At 34.8% G+C, this 16,578-nt stretch overlaps 1 long non-coding RNA gene across 1 annotated transcript in view; it reads right to left on the bottom strand.

Moving 5' to 3' along the window:
- LOC113266161 (uncharacterized) overlaps positions 1-16,578 on the bottom strand; it is a 454,130-nt gene that overhangs the window by 222,584 nt on the left and 214,968 nt on the right. Inside the window, exon 3 of the long non-coding RNA XR_008957144.1 lies at positions 2,909-2,966. This is a non-coding gene — a long non-coding RNA (uncharacterized LOC113266161). The remainder of the gene's footprint in view (positions 1-2,908; positions 2,967-16,578) is intronic.

The following is a 16,578-nucleotide window of genomic DNA, read 5'->3' as shown; positions in this document are numbered from 1 at the left end:
TCCCAAAATAGAAACTGAAAAACACAGTAGAACAGATCAAAGAAACCAGGAGCTGGTTCTTTGAAAGAATCAACAAAATAAATATACCTTTAGCCAGACTCCTCAAAAAAAAAAAAAAAAAAAAAAAAAAAAAAAGACATGACTCAAATAAACAAAATCATAAATGAAAGGAGAAACAACTGACATCACAGAAATTCAAAGGATTATAATATTATGAAAAATTATATGCCAACAAATTGAACAACCTAGAAAAACTGAAAAATTACTAGAAATATATAAACTTCTAAAACTGAACAAGAAAAAAATAGAAAGTTTGAACAGACCAATTACTAGCAATGAAATTGAATTAGTAATAAAAAACAAAAACAACCCAAAAAACCTTCCAACAAACAAAAGTCCAGGATCAGACTGCTTCACAGATGAATTCTACCAAACCTTTAAAGAACAGTTAATACCTATTCTTCTCAAACTATTCAAAAAAATAAAAGAAGAAGCAAAGCTTCCAAAGTCATCTTATGAGGCCAGCATTACCCCGATACCAAAACCAGATAAAGACACTACAGAAAAGAGAACTACAGGCTAATATTGCTGATGAACATAGATCCAAAAATCCTCAACAAAATACTAGCTGACCAAATCCAACAACAGATTTAAAACAAACAAACAAACAAACCAAAAAAAAAAAAAAAACACAAAACCCTTTACCACAATCAAGTGGGATTTATTCCTGGGATGCAAGGGTGGTTCGATAGTCACAAATCATCAGTGTGATACATCACATCAACAAGAAAAGATAAGAACTATATGATCATTTCAATAGATGCAGTAAAAGCATTTGACAATGTACAACATCCATTCTTGATTTAAAAAAAAATCCCTCAAAGTAGAGATAAATGGAATGTATGTTAACATAATAAAGTCCATATATGAAAAACCTACAGCTAATATAATCTTCAATGAGGAGAAACTGAAGGCTTTTCTTCTACAGTCAGGGACAAGATAGGGATGTCCACTCTCACCACTTTTATTCAAAACACTAAGGACTCTGCCAAAAAACTGAAATAAAAATAAAAAGAATGGATAAATAAATTCAGTAAATTCACAGGATAAAAAACTAATATACAGAAATCCATTGCATTTCTACACACTAATAATAAAGTAGCAGAAAGAGAAATTAAGAAAACAATCTCATTTACAAGTGCACCAAAAATAATAAAATACCTAGGAATAAAAGGAGGTATTAACCAAGGAGGTGAAGGACTAGTAGTCCGAAAACTATAAAACACTGATGAAGGAAATTGAAGACAATACCAACAAATGGGAAGATATTCCATGCTCATGGTTTGAAAGAACAAATATTGTTAAAACGTCCATAATACCCAAAGCAATCTACAGATTTAATTTATCAAAATACTAACAGTATTTTTCACAGAACTAACACAAAGAATCCTGAAATTTGTATGGAACCACAAAAGACTCCAAATAGCCAAAGCAATCTTGAAAAGGAAGAACAAAACTGGAAATATCACAATTCCAGATGTTAAGATATACTACAAGGCTGTAGTATTCAAAACAATATGGTACTAGCACAAAAACACACACATAGATCAACAGAACAGAATAGAGAGCCCAGAAATAAACCCACAATTATATGATAAATCAATTTTCAACAAACAAACAAGAATATACAATGGAGAAAGATAATCTCTTCAACAAATGGTGTTGGGAAAACTGGACAGCTATATGCAAAAGAATGAAACTAGACCACTTTCTTTCACCATACACAAAAACAAACTCAAAATGGATTAAGGACCTAAATGTGAGACATGAAACCATAAAAATCCTAGAAGACAGCACAGGCAATAATTTCCCTGACATTGCCAAAGCAATATTTCTTAGGTATGTTTCCTGAGGCAAGGGAAACAAAAGCAAAGATAAACTATCGTGACCACATTAAAATAAAAAGCTTCTGCACAGCAAAGGAAACAATCAACAAAACTAAAAGATAACATACTTAATGAAAGATATTTGCAAATGGCATATCCTATAGAGGGTTAGTATCCAAAATATACAAAGAAATTATACAAGTCAGCACCCCCAAAAACAAATAACTGAATTGAAAAATAGGCAGAAGACATGAACAGACATCCTTTCAAAGAAGACATACAGGTGGCCAACAGACGTGAAAAGATGCTTGATATCACTCATCATCAGGGAAATGCAAATCAAAACTACAATGAGAAATCACCTCATACCTGTCAGAATGTCTAAAATCAGCAACACAAGAAACAAGTGTTGGTAAGGAGAAAAAGGAACCTTCATACACTGGTGGTAAGAATGCAAGTTAGTGCAGTCACTGTGAAAACCAGCATGGAGGTTCTCTAAAAAATTAAAAGTAGAATTACTATATGATCCAGCCATTCCACTACTGGGTATTTACCCAGAGAAAATGAAAACACTAATTGAAACTATATATGTACCCCATTTATTGCAGCATTATTTACAATAGCCAAGATATGGAACCAACCCAACTGTCCAGCAACAGATGAATGGATAAAGAAGAGGCAGTATATATAGGCAGCATATATATACTACTATACACACACACACACACACACACACACACACAATGGAACATTACTTAGCCATAAGAAGAATGAAATCTTGCCATTTGCAACAACATGCATGGATCTAGAGAGTATAATGGTAAGTGAAATAAGTCTTTCAGAGAAAGACAAATACCATATGTTTTCACTCATATGTGGCATTTCAGAAACAAAACAAATGAACAAGACAAAAAAGAGAAACAAAAACAGACTCTTAATATAGAGAACAAACTAATGGTTATCAGAGAGGAGGTGAATGGGGGATGGGTAAAATAGATGAAGAGGATTAAGAGTACACTTACCATGATGAGCACTGAGTAATGTATACAGTTCTTGAATCACTGTGCTGTGCACCTGAAACTAATATAATGTTGCATGTTAATTATATTGGAATTTAAAAAATAAATTGTAAAAAAAAAAAAAAAAACCTTCCCTTTCCTATGTTACTGGAACCTCATCTACTCTATCTTCAATTAACAGATGATTTAATTGAAAAGCAACTTTCTTCTTTAAAAAATATTTTATACCATTGGTTCTATTTCAACATATATTACTTAATCTTATGTTCTTAATGAAAAATTAATATGTATATATAGTTATATAGCACCTCTATCTCCCAGTTTCAATTAGAGAATATTAGCCTAACTTAGAAAAGAAACAATTAGCAAATATGGATGCCTAATCACATTGATCAACCTTGCCCCTAATATCCTCCAGAACTTTCTTCCCAAAGCCACACAGAACTTAAAATTCCTCCACCTTTAGTTTCAGCACAGTTGAATTCAATCTCTCTCATCAATTACAACAGTCTTGAATAAAGTCTCCCTTTTTTGTTTCACTTGTTCAATGCAATTTCTCTTTGACAACTGTACTCCAATTACTATTATTAGTCATGTATACTCCCCGTTAACAGTATTCAAGAGTTCTCATTTCTCAACATGATTAAATAACATCACAAGGTTGATCTTTTAAATATTTGCCAATTTGCATGTGTGAAGGGCATCTCATTTGAATATCCCTGGTTACCAAGGAATTTAATATCTTTTCGAATGTTTATTAGAAACATTTTTTTTCCTGTGTGAAATCTCTGTTCATATGCTATGCCCATTTTACATGTCATTTGTCTTTTCTCTTTATTTATCCTGAATACTAATCCTTGTCAGTAATATGTCTCAAATATGATTTGATCTAGCCTGCCTTGATGATTGAATCTGTCATAGTCTCAATATAATTTATCAGCAGGAATCCCAAACTGGCAATACAAGATCTTGTTCTAAACTATGGTTGAGGTAGCAGCAACATAAAATCACTTGTCAAGGTGCTTAGGGGGGAAAAAACTGTCAATCTAGAAATTCATACCCTGCTAAAAATTATAATTCAAAAGCAAAGTCATAATAAAAATTAGATGGTGGCGGTAATTTTCCCGATGCTTGCCTATTTTAATAAACCATCAGTTAATATGCCACAAATTCTTTGAGATTCCACCAGCATTTCACAGTTTACATGACGTAGATATTCCTTTTGGGGGAAAATGTCTCTAAAATGTGACTCTATCCAAGTATTAAAATAAAATAAAATAAAATAAAATAAAATAAAATAAAATAAAATAAAATAAAATGAGGCTCTGTTTTCCACAAAGGAATTAATAATGCTAAAATTAAGAATTCTAATTTCTCCAAAGAACAATGATATATAACCAAAATACATTGTATATTAACCATCATTTTTATCAATACTTATCCCTTTGATTTAGAACCATTACTGCCTTCATAAAAGCCATCTTTTTAATCAAATTACATATATATATATATATTGCTTATTATTTGACTATGTGCCTTAAAATCACTGCCTATTTTGATTTTAATAAAGATACTTATTTTTACCTAGGTTTTCACATTGCAAATTTGTTCCATTGTTATTTGGGGGGGTTTTGGTTTGGGTTTTTTGGGGTTTTCTTTCTGTTTTTGTTTTGGGTGTGCAGAATGCCACATATAACATAAAGTGATTGTTTTTACTCATGACCATTGTCACCAATTTCAAAGATAATATGGAGAAAACAATAAAGCATGATGAAGTTTTCAGTAAAAATGCTAAGATTTTGGCAATTTTGGGAAATTGTTTATCCCTCCTCATGTGGTATATAGAATAGGGAAATGGAAAGAATGTTCCACTAGAGAACTTATTGATAATTTATATACCACATTTTACAAATTCCGCATTGTTGCTGTCTCTATTAATGTATGGTTAAACAGCTCCAGTTTGAAGATAAATCTTTTATTTCTTAGGAAATAAATTCTTAGGAGTATCATAAAAGCATTAGTTTTTTTTTTTTATTGCAGATGCAAAATGTTTACCTTAGATATAATAGTAACTGAGGAAAATTATTATATGGAGGTCAGGAACTATTGTTCTTAAAAAAGGTTTCTCTTGGGGCATGTGGGTGGCTCAGTCAGTTGAGTGACCAACTCGTGATTTCAGCTTAGGTCATGATCTCGCAGTTATGAAATCGAGCCCCACATCAGGCTCCATGCTCAGCGTGCAGTCTACTTGAGATTCTTTCTGTCCCTCTCCTTCTGCCCCTCCCCCCACCTGCTTGCTCTCTTCTCTCTTTTCTCTCAAAATAAATAACAAAATCTGTTTAAAAAAGAGGTTTTTTTCCTCTCTTTTAAAAAGTACTGAATTTAAATAGGAACTGTATAATAATAACAAACACATAGCACTGTTTTAAATACTTTCCTCATGTTATCTCAATTAATTCTGGTGTAACTCTTATAAATTAATAACTTTTCCAAACCCCATCTAACAGATGAAGAATTAGCAGTACAGAAAAATAAATGGCTTGCCTAAAGTCACACAACTAGGAAGGGGGAAACCAGAACTGAAATTCAGGCATCCCATACTTATAACAGCCACACAACCCTGACCCCATTACCTTACCATGTTCCATGGCAGAGTCCAATCTTTCACCCACTGTTAATCTTTAATAAGGGCCTGGAATTTTTTTTTATTCCATGACCGATATAAATTATAAAAGCCAAATTAATTCAGTAACATTAAATTCAAAATAAAATAAATTGTACAAGTAAATTGAAACTTGAACAAGTAATGGATCTCCTTAACTCAGAAAACAAATGAAATTGTTCACCATTTTTTCAAGGTTATAATAGAAACTCATAAGAAACTCTGTAGGGGCGCCTGGGTGGCTCAGTCGTTGGACGTCTGCCTTCGGCTCAGGGCGTGATCCCGGCGTTGTGGGATCAAGCCTCACATCAGGCTCCTCCGCTGGGAGCCTGCTTCTTCCTCTCCCACTCCCCTGCTTGTGTTCCCTCTCTCGCTGGCTGTCTCTATCTCTGTCAAATAAATCAATAAATCTTAAAAAAAAAAAAAAAGAAACTCTATAATTTCTTTGTACTCCTCTACCCACAATCAAAAACCTGAGATTTATTAAGAGCAAATTCAGACATATTCATAACTGTTAAGGTTGGTTTGAAATCCAACCAGCTGCCAACTCTTCAAACTGTAATTAAGCTCTTGGAAATAAAACAAGCCTCATGTTTGTTAAAAGTCTTCTCAGTGTCTACCAGTGCTGGGCTAGCACACAGGCCAAAGCCCAGGATTCAGCAAGGGAAGATGAGGGACTGAACCCCATATCTGTCTATGCCACATCATTTCTCTGGAGCTCAGTTTCCATAGCTGTAAAATATGCACCAACATAGCCTCTTTTACCTGGCTAAATTACAATGAAGAGCCCATGAGACACTCACATAGAAGAGCTTTATAAAAGGTAAACAGAACAGCCAATGCTGCTAGAGGTAACTGTGACTACTACCATTACTAGGTACCTCTCCTTCAACCGGTCTCAATTTAAACTTAAGATGTCCCAAAAATAGTATTATTATGGTTGTGTTCATTTCCTATCATGGTAGCATATTACCACAAACAGTGGTGCAAAACAATACAAATCTATAATCTTGCAGTTCTGGAGGTGAAAAGTTTGAAATGGGTCTCATTGGTTTAAAATCAAGGTGTCAACAGAGCTGTGTTCCTTTCTAGACACTCTAGGGGAGAATCTGTTTTCCTGCTTTTTCCATTTTCTACAAGCCACCTGCATTTCTTGGCTGGTGGGCCCCCTTTGTCTTTAAAGCCAGCAATGGCTGTTTGAGTCTTTTTCACATTGTATTCACCCTGGTAATGACAATTCTGCTTCTCCTTACACATTTAAGGACCTCTAGGAGTACAATGGACCCACCTGAATAATTCAGACTCTCCTTATTTTAAGGTCAGCTGATTAGCAAACTTAATTCAATCTTCAATCTTAATTACCCTCTGCCATGTAACATAACATAGTCATAGATCTTGGGGAATAGGATGACTTTGGAAAGCCACTGGTCTGCCTGTCAAATAGTGATACCCAATTTTATTTAAGATTTTTTTTATTTATTTATTTATTTATTTATTTATTTATTTATTTGACAGAGAGAGAGAGACAGAGATAGAGACAGTGAGAGAGAGCATGAATGGGGGGAGAGGGAGAAGCATACTCCCCACTGAGCAGAGAGCTCCGATCCAGGGCTTGATTCCAAGACCCTGGGATCATGACCTGAGCCAAAGGCAGACGCTTAACTGACTGAGCCATCCAGGTGCCCCAGTGATACCCAATTTTAATCTTCCACGGCTAATTTGTGCTCTCATTTTGTATTAAACATATTAAATATCGCCCCATAAAAAAATGAAATAAGTGTCATGAATGATTTCATTCTTTGAATACCACTTAAAATTTTTTTAACTTTCTTCCTTTGACAATAAGATATAAGAAGGTAAAACGTATTTCTACTGCTTTCTGATTACAGTAAACTAAATTATATCAGCCTATTTCAATAAAATGGTCTAAAAAAGGTTAATATGTTGGAGTATGTTCTACGATAAATGAGAATATGTTCAGAAGGAAATTGTTAGATGGACAAATGTAAATACTTTTTCCTTTGTTCTAAGAGCCAGCATAGTATACATTAAAATACTAAAAAAATATCATTTCTTTAAAATCTCTTTGCTTTGCTTAGCATTTGATAGGATTTTAAATCTTTTTAAAAGACTAAATAAAAGAGATTTACTTTTAAAACAAACAATTTTTTTTCAACACTCCAAGTAAAAAGACTACGAATTTCATATCTTGCAAAGTTAATATAATTTTCATCAGTTGACGCATAGTTCAACTTCTAAACCTTGAAAATAAATGAAATGATAAATAAATGAAACACCAAATCAATCTGCTTGGTCATGGGAATTCATCAGAATTCAAGGTTTTGTTCTTTGACATTAATCTTATTGATTTGGCCATTTTAACAAATCAGTTCCTCTTCTCATACCTTCAATTTTATGCTTCACTATTTCTGGGATTAAGCCAAAATATTAGGTATTTTCTTAGTATTTGCTTTAGGGGGAAAATCTATATTATAACCATCTTAACCTTAAAATTATTCTTTTAGGAAATCTTTGGATAGAAGTTTGGAAAATCTAAATCTCTAAAAGACCTGTTTAAATATGCCCTTATTAAATTTCTTGATTGGTAAAAGTTGAGACAAAGACTTCTCCCATAAAATATTTACTCTTTATTTACATTAACAAAATATTTCCCAACTTTAGAAGATCGACTATTCTCAAAGTATCTATAAATTTAGGTTAGCAATGAGAAAATGAACAAACAACTAAAGAGTGCAGAAATAACTGAGCCAAATTCTTATTTCTTTATATACAAAACATGGCAAAGGTTTCAAACCTTTGTTTTATGGGTTTTCTGCCATCAGAACTATTTTTCAATATCTTTAAAAATTAATAACTGAGTATTTCTAAGACTTTTATCTTGATATTCCAAAGATTAATGATTGTTTATATAGACAACCTTGTAAAACTAAAAAATGTTCCATTAGATTAACAGCCATTGTGTTAATAGTAACCATTATACTTTATTTTAATATGAAGGGTAATAAAATAAAGACTTAGGAATATTATATTGTAGTTGGGAGGAAAGTTAGCAGCTGTACCTTTTAAAAACAAAAAAATAAAGAATTCAGTTGCAGCAGATAGTAAAATTTCCAACACTATTATTGTTCATAACATACTAGAAAAAAGTAGTGGTCATGAGGTAAGAACTTACAGATGTTCTCGATCTTTAAGTATATTCTATGTCTGCAGTTGAGGACTAGTTACATGACGTTTACAATATTTCAGGATTCAACCAATTCATGATTTAAAAAAAAATTATCTTAGATTTTCCTTCTTTTTGTCTCATGGACACCACAGACCACATCAAATTCACTCCTTCTACAAGAACTCTTTGCCACGCAAATAGAGAAGAGGTTTTTAAATTACAGTTGACCCTTGAACAACACAGAGGGTTAGGAGTGCTGACCCCCTGCACAGTCAAAAATCCACGTATACTTTTTGACTCCCCCAAAAGCTTAACTACTAATAGCCTACTGTTGACTAGAAGCCTTACCAAACATAAACATTCAATTAACACATTTTTTTTCTTTTTTTAAGATTTTTATTTATTTGACAAAGAGACATAGCAAGAGGGGGAACATAAGTACGGGAGTGGGAGAGGGAGAAGCAGGCTTTACACTGAGCAGGGAGCCCGATGAGGGGCTCACCTGAGCTGAAGGCAGACGCTTAACGAAGGCAGAGCCTGAGCCACCCAGGCTCCCCGAACACATTATTTTCTATGTTATATGTATTATATATGTATTCTTACAATAAAGTAAGCTAGGGAAAAGAAAATGTTACTAAGAAAATCATAAGACAAAATACATTTACAGAACTATATTGCAAAAACCATTTATAAGTGGACCTACCCAATCAAACCTGTATTGTGTAAGGGTCAACTATATTTAAGGCAAGATTCACATATAATTTTCTCACTTGATCTAGTAAGCATTTAAATATTCAATAATATGTTCTTCCTCTAATCACTTACAGTAACTATCAGTAGCACAGCATGGAGAAGGGTTCTGAGAAAGAATCCAAGCTTAACCGAGAAGTATCTTATACTTAGCACCTTTTTTAATGGTCACAGGAGCACAAGTGGTGGCATGCCTGCTACAAAATCAATGCTCAAGTATAAAATATGTTATCTTGATCCTAATGGTAAAGGAACATGAACTGCTCGGCTGAATGATAACACTAATATAAAAACATTTCGTTTGAAAGTAAGTTAAATTCCCTTATCCGCATCCTATAAGTGACAAAATAATTTGATATGTATTTGCCCACAAATAAATTTATTCATCAAATGTTTGAGTGAAACTAATACACAAGGCAAGGTGTCAGTAGTATATAGAGTACAGGAGAGAGGAAACAATCTTGTGATCTAGTAAACCAACATTTTTTTTTTTCATTCTGAAGATATGACAGACAATGCTTTGAGTGTTATAAGAATGAACTCAAATAAGGCAAACATACAAACAATCATGTACGACAGAAACTGGTAAATACTATTACTGAAAAAGAGAATTATTACAGGAGTTTGGACTCAGTAAATTTAGAGTATCATGGAATAAAATATTTAGGCAGAGTAGTTAAATAAATTCAAGACAGTATAGTACTGGCACAAAAACAGACACAGAGATCAGTTGAACAGAATAGAGAGCCCAGAAATGGACCCAAAACTATATGGTTCACTAATCTTTGCCAAGAAGGAAAGACTATCCAATGGGAAAAAGGCAGTCTCTTCAACAAATGGTGTTGGGAAAACTGAACAGCCACATGCAGATGAATGAAACTGGACCACTTCCTTACACCATACACAAAAATAGACTCAAAATGGATGAAAGACCTACATATAAGACTGGAATCCATGAAAACTGTAGAGGAGACCACAGGCAGCAATCTCTTTGATCTCAGGCATAGCAACTTCTTGCTAGATATTCTCCAAAAGCAAGAGAAACAAAAGCAAAATGAACTACTGGGACTTTGAGATAAAAAGTTTTGCACAGCAAAAGAAACAGTCAACAAAACTAAAAGGCAACCTATGCAATGGGAGAAGATATTTGCAAATGACATAGCAGATAAAGGGCTAGTATCCAAAATCTATAAAGAACTGATCAAACTCAACACCCCCCCAAAAAAACAAAAAATCCAGTCAGGAAATGGGCAGAAGACATGAAGAGACATTTCTCCAAAGAAGTCATACAAATGGCCAACAGACACATGAAAAAAATGCTCAACATCACTAGCCATCAGGGAAACACAAATCAAAACCGCAATGAGATACCACCTCACACCTGTTAGAATGGCTAACATTAATAACTCAGGAAACAACAGATGTTGGTGAGGATTCAGAGAAAGGAGAACCCTCTTACGCTGTTGGTGGGAATGCAAACTGGTACAGCCACTCTGGAGAATAGTATGGAGGTTCCTCAAAAAGTTAAAAATAGAACTACCCTATGACCCAACAATTGCAATAGTAGGCATTTATGCAAAGGATACAAACATAGTGATTCAAAGGGCACATGGACTCCAATGTTTATAGCAGCAATGTCCACAATAGCCAAAATACGGGAAGAGCCCAGATGTCCAACAACAGATGAATGGATAAAGAAGATGTGTTATATATATATCAAAATATTAATCAGACATCAAAAAGAATAAAATATTGCCATTTGCAATGACATGGATGGAACTAGAGGTTATAATGCTAATCGAAATAAGTCAGTCAGAAAAAGACAAATACTATATGATTTCACTCATTTGGAATTTAAGGAACAAAACAGATGAACACAGGGCAAGGGAAGGAAAAATAAAATAAGATTAAAAGAGTGAGAGAGGCAAACCATAAGAGACACAGAACTCTAGGAAAGAAACAGGGTTGCTGGAAGGGGTGTGGATAGGGGGATGGGATAATTGGGTGATGGGCTTTAAGGAGGGCACTTGATGTAATGAGCACTGGGTGTTATATGCAACTGACGAATCACTAAATTACACCCCTGAAACTAATAATACAGTATATGTTAACTAAATTGAATTTAAATAAAGATTTTTTTTTTTAATGAATTCATATAACATAGGAATGGGAGTGTTAGAGGATATCATATGGAAAACTACCTAAAGTCTGAGGAGAAACATGCGAATAATGTCATGAATTAGAACATGGAGGGAAGACTAAGTCGAGAAGAGCAGTAAGCATTTCATGAGCATATGGAATTAAGAAGGGCAGCGTGCCCAGCCTGATGTTCAGATGTGTCTAACTGTACATCTTAAAGAAGGTTAATAGATAGAAGAGGAGGAGTTTCTGGAAGAGAACAGTATAGGGCACAGTGGCTTTCACCTTTGCTGAGAAGACCTTGAGTGAACAGAGTTGAATGGAGCTGTATCCATTTCCTTCATGCAAATCTCCAGATCCAAATCTAATGTTACTTCTTAGCTGAATTCAAAGAGTGAACCGTGGGTTCCCAACATACAGAAAGATGGTGATGAAGAGCAGGTATTCTTGTGGTCAGAGGACCAAAGGCAGCTGGCACCTACAGTGTTCCACTTAAGGAGAAACTAGCTTTAACCAATATGCAAGTATGCAAATAATAAATACGTAAATGATTATTAATGTTAATGAAGTATTGTTAATTGGAAGTTGGAGTCCCAGAAATTGACTCTTCATAAGAAATAACAAGTGTTGGCAGAGATGTGGAGAAAAGGGAACCCTCCTGTACTGTGGGAATATAATCACTATGGAAAATAGCATAGACGTTCCTCAAAAAATTATAGAATTACCGTATAATCAAGCAATTCCACTTCTGGGTATTTACTCAAAGAAAATAAAAACACAAGTTCAAAAAGATATACGTAGCCCTATGGTTACTGCAGCATTATTTGCAATAGCCAAGATGCGGAATCAACTGAAGTGTCCACTGATGAATGGATAAAGATGTGGTATAAATGTACAATGGAATATTAATCATAAAAATGTAAAATGGAATATTATTCATAAAAAATGAAATCTTGCCATTTGCAAGGACGTGGATGGAGCTAAAGAGTATTATGCTAAGCGAAATAAGTCAGAGACAAATACCGTATGATTTCACTTACATGTGGAATTTAAACCCTTCCTGAACCAAACCCAATGTTGCAACCTGTCTAAAAATGACAGCCCTAAACCTGGCCTAAAATAATGTACTTGTAATAAATAATCATAATCCACCATCATCGCAAACCTCAGAAAAGCCAAGCAATGTTATCTCCTTGCAGTATCTAATTTGGTAAGAATTGTAGTCAGCTCTAGACATTATATTTGAATGGGACATTGGAAAAACAAAAGTTATCCAGAGACTAACCAGAATGGTGAAAAGTCAAGAAACTATGTGTCAATAAACAAACAGCATTTCTTTGCAGGTAGAGAACTTATGAGGAACATAAAATTTACATTCTAATATTTGAAGGATTGTCATGTGGAAGAACAGAAGTGGAAATTCTTTCTGTTTCAGAGGGCATAAAAAGATTAAATCACGTTTTAGCTCCATATAAGACACAATGTTAAAATAATGTTTCTATCCAGCCATAAAGTGGCTTACATGAAAACAAAGTTTTGTAAAGTATTGATCAAGTTAGTTTAGTTTTGTGCCACCGCAACAAAGAACCCCAAATCTCAGGGGCATACATACAGAAATGTATTTCTTATTAACACTACCTGTCCAATGCCAGAGGCCCTGCTTACTGTAGCACGTGAGACCCCAGATAGAAGAGTTTACACCATCCTAGGAAATTGTCATCTGAACACAAGTCTCCAGCAGTCATCACGGCAAGGAAAACAGCTTGAATCTCAAACTGGCTCTTAAATGTTCCTGGAAATGATTCACATTCTTACCACTTCAACTTCCTTGGCCAAAGCAAGTCTATGACTCTGTCTAATTTCAAGGAAATGGGGGAATGTAAAACCCCCAACTGCCTGAAAGGAGAGGGATATCAAAAGTTTCAGTGAGCACCTGTAACACTGACCATAACTCTCAGTAGGATTTTTTTTTTAATAATAATTTTTTTATTATATTATGTTAGTCACCATACAGTACATCCCTGGTTTTTGATGTAAAGTTCCATGATTCATTAGATGCGTAGTAGGATTCAATGGGAGATCAAGTCATTGCTAGGAATATTATAGAAAAGATTAGATCTCTAAGCCCCTTTAAACTCTAGGATTCCAGATTCTAAATTTATCAGGCAGTTCCTTTAGGATCAGGGATTTTGTTTCCCAGTGTCAAGTAAATAATTCTGGCTGTCAAAATCCCCCTAAAATAGGAAAATTATTATGCTCAATATTTAAATATACTGAGCTGAGCTTACAAGAGAATTGATCTGGAAGACGAAATATTGACAGGTCAACAGATCTAACCCTGATAAGTCTGCTGTTTTGTTTTGTTTTTTCAAATATTACTGCAAATATTTACATTTGACTTCTACATAAGAATTGCTGATTTTCAGTAAAGTCTGAAAAGAGTGATAGTTGATAACTGGTCTTCATGTTCTATAGAATTTACTTGCAAGGTTTTGACCAACTTTTCTATCTTCCTCAGTAAAAGTGTAAGCTTAGCTAAATGGGTGGCCTTAAGTGCGGTCGGCTCTATTCTAGAGGTTTGATTGTGTCTTTGACTGGGTAAGAGCCACTTCCTACAGGTTATGCTGCATATATTACAACCTACCCAATTCATTTTCCTGAAGATATGGCTTAAGTTGAGAGCAATTGCCCAGCTCATTTTTGCTCATTTTAAAGCTGTCATGTATTCAATTTTTCTTTAACTTGTGGATCAAACAAGGACAGCTACACATTTTCAATATCTTGGATCTGGATTTGTAGCTCTGGCAGAGGCTTTAGTGATTGCTTAGTTCATCCCTTTATTTTATAAACAAAAAATAAATAACAAAAGTTAACACTTATTGAGAATTTACCATATTCTAGGCACTGGGCTAATGATTTTACATGTATTATCTCAGTTAATCTTCACAATAGCCCAATGAGACGGAACACTATTATTATCTCCGTTTTACAGATGAATAAACTAAGGTTAAGTATAGATCCATCATTAGTAGTTAGGAAAGGGTGATCTTTTTGTTTTCATTAAAACTCCTGGGCCAGTATATAGAAAAAAACTTGATACATCCTAGTGTTGGCAAGGACATGGATAAATAAGCACATGCCCTCATTCACTGTTAAGTATTGTGTTAATTTAGCTCAAGCTTTTTTACTTTGAATCTTCCCCCATTGTTCAATAGTTCTTACTTATCAATTTGAGAAAAGGTGACAAAACAATAACAAAGTCCAGGGGAAAATTACATGATCCAATGAATTAAATAAGAAAATGAAGACTGGAGATAGTCTAAACATGGCCTAATCTGGGAAAATGATAGCAAATTAAAATTAGTATTGAAGCTTGGTACCAGACTCCCTTACTGAGAAGTTTATGGAATGGTTTTTAGAGTAATGTTGGAAATATTTTCCCTAATTCTGATTAAAACCTTTAACTTAATACTGCTTATCTCTGGATGAAAGGAATTGTGTGATTTTTTTATTTACATTTTTCTTGGTACTTTTCAATATTATTTAATTTTCCAACTCAGTGACAATATAAAATCAACAAGGAAATTTAAGCAAATGCAATCAGTTTCTTGAATAAACTACACTGGATAGGGAGAAGGCAAAAAGCAACTTTGTGCTTTCTGTGGCTCTCATTTAAGGAGCTGTTACACAGCTTGCACAGTCGGACTGTCCTCCCATTGCCGGGGTGCACCACTTTTAAGAATTGTCTGCCTTTGTCAACACAGGCTTCAACCTGTTTGTTCAGTATCCCCTCTTCAAACACACCCCACAAAGTTGAAGCCTCTGTTCTACACAGGCACCTGTGTCAGGGCTCCCTCCAGAGATTCTGCATCAAGTGCCCTCGGCCGCCCATGTGAGAGCCTCTCTCCACCCAGTCACCACCCAGAGCGAGCACCCACTGTCAAAAGCTGAAAGTGTTCTCCACGCTCAGCCCTGGTGCTGAAGTGGAAGGAGGCAGGGCACCTGAAAATGTGCTCCCTACATTCCAAGTTGAGCTCTGGACTAATTCTCCAGTAGATATTAATAGTAAGAGGCTCTGTATCACTGAAGAATGGATGCACCACGGGTTAAAGGCTTTGGCAGGCAGGACTGGAGACATAACCTTTATTCATCCAGCCATTTCTATGGGAAAACGAGTGGAGTTCAAAACAACTGACCTACAAATGATCTTTAGGAACATAACTCACCTGGAAACTGGGGACTGCTCTTACAACCATCTCCAGCCTGTCAGGTCAAATAGATTAGAGCCAAGACAGCAGCATTGATTTACAGTCTTGGCCCTGTTGCTGAGCCACTTTCTAAATCACATTTTTTATTCTTAAAATGAGAGGTATAATGTGTCTATTCTGACTACAAGGTTGTTGAGATAATAAGCACAGCTATTTCTGAGCAAATATGTCAGAAAATTGACAATACTTGTGTGTTTACTATTATCCCATATCATATATTATGGAAGGCACAACACATGTAATCGGTTATAGGGAAGTAGTTTCTGAGATTAATTGGACCACTCCAAAAGTATCATGATAAGCTCCTTTTTGGCCATTTGCTAATTTTTTTTTCTTAGCAAAAAAAATCTCTTTGTTGGTCTTAGCCTATATATTATTTTTAGAATCCTGGCATTACCCAAAGCCTAAGTTTAGGTGTATTAATTGAATGTATGACAATACACATATACATGTACACATTTTAGAAAGTCTTAGAATTTGTGATTTCTCACAGTTCTCACAGTTCCAAAGTATGGGAAGCCAAAGATCAAAGTGCTGGCAGAGTCAATGTCTGGTGAAAGCCCACTTTCTGGTTCATAGTTTGCTGTCAGCTCCATGAAACCTCACGGCGGGGGGGGGGGGGGGGGGGGGTAGGGAGCCCTCTGGGTCTCTTTTATAAAAACATCCA

This window comes from Ursus arctos, unplaced genomic scaffold (assembly GCF_023065955.2).
Source record: "Ursus arctos isolate Adak ecotype North America unplaced genomic scaffold, UrsArc2.0 scaffold_37, whole genome shotgun sequence".
NCBI lineage: Eukaryota > Metazoa > Chordata > Mammalia > Carnivora > Ursidae > Ursus > Ursus arctos.
This window is presented reverse-complemented; position numbering and strand designations above follow the sequence as displayed.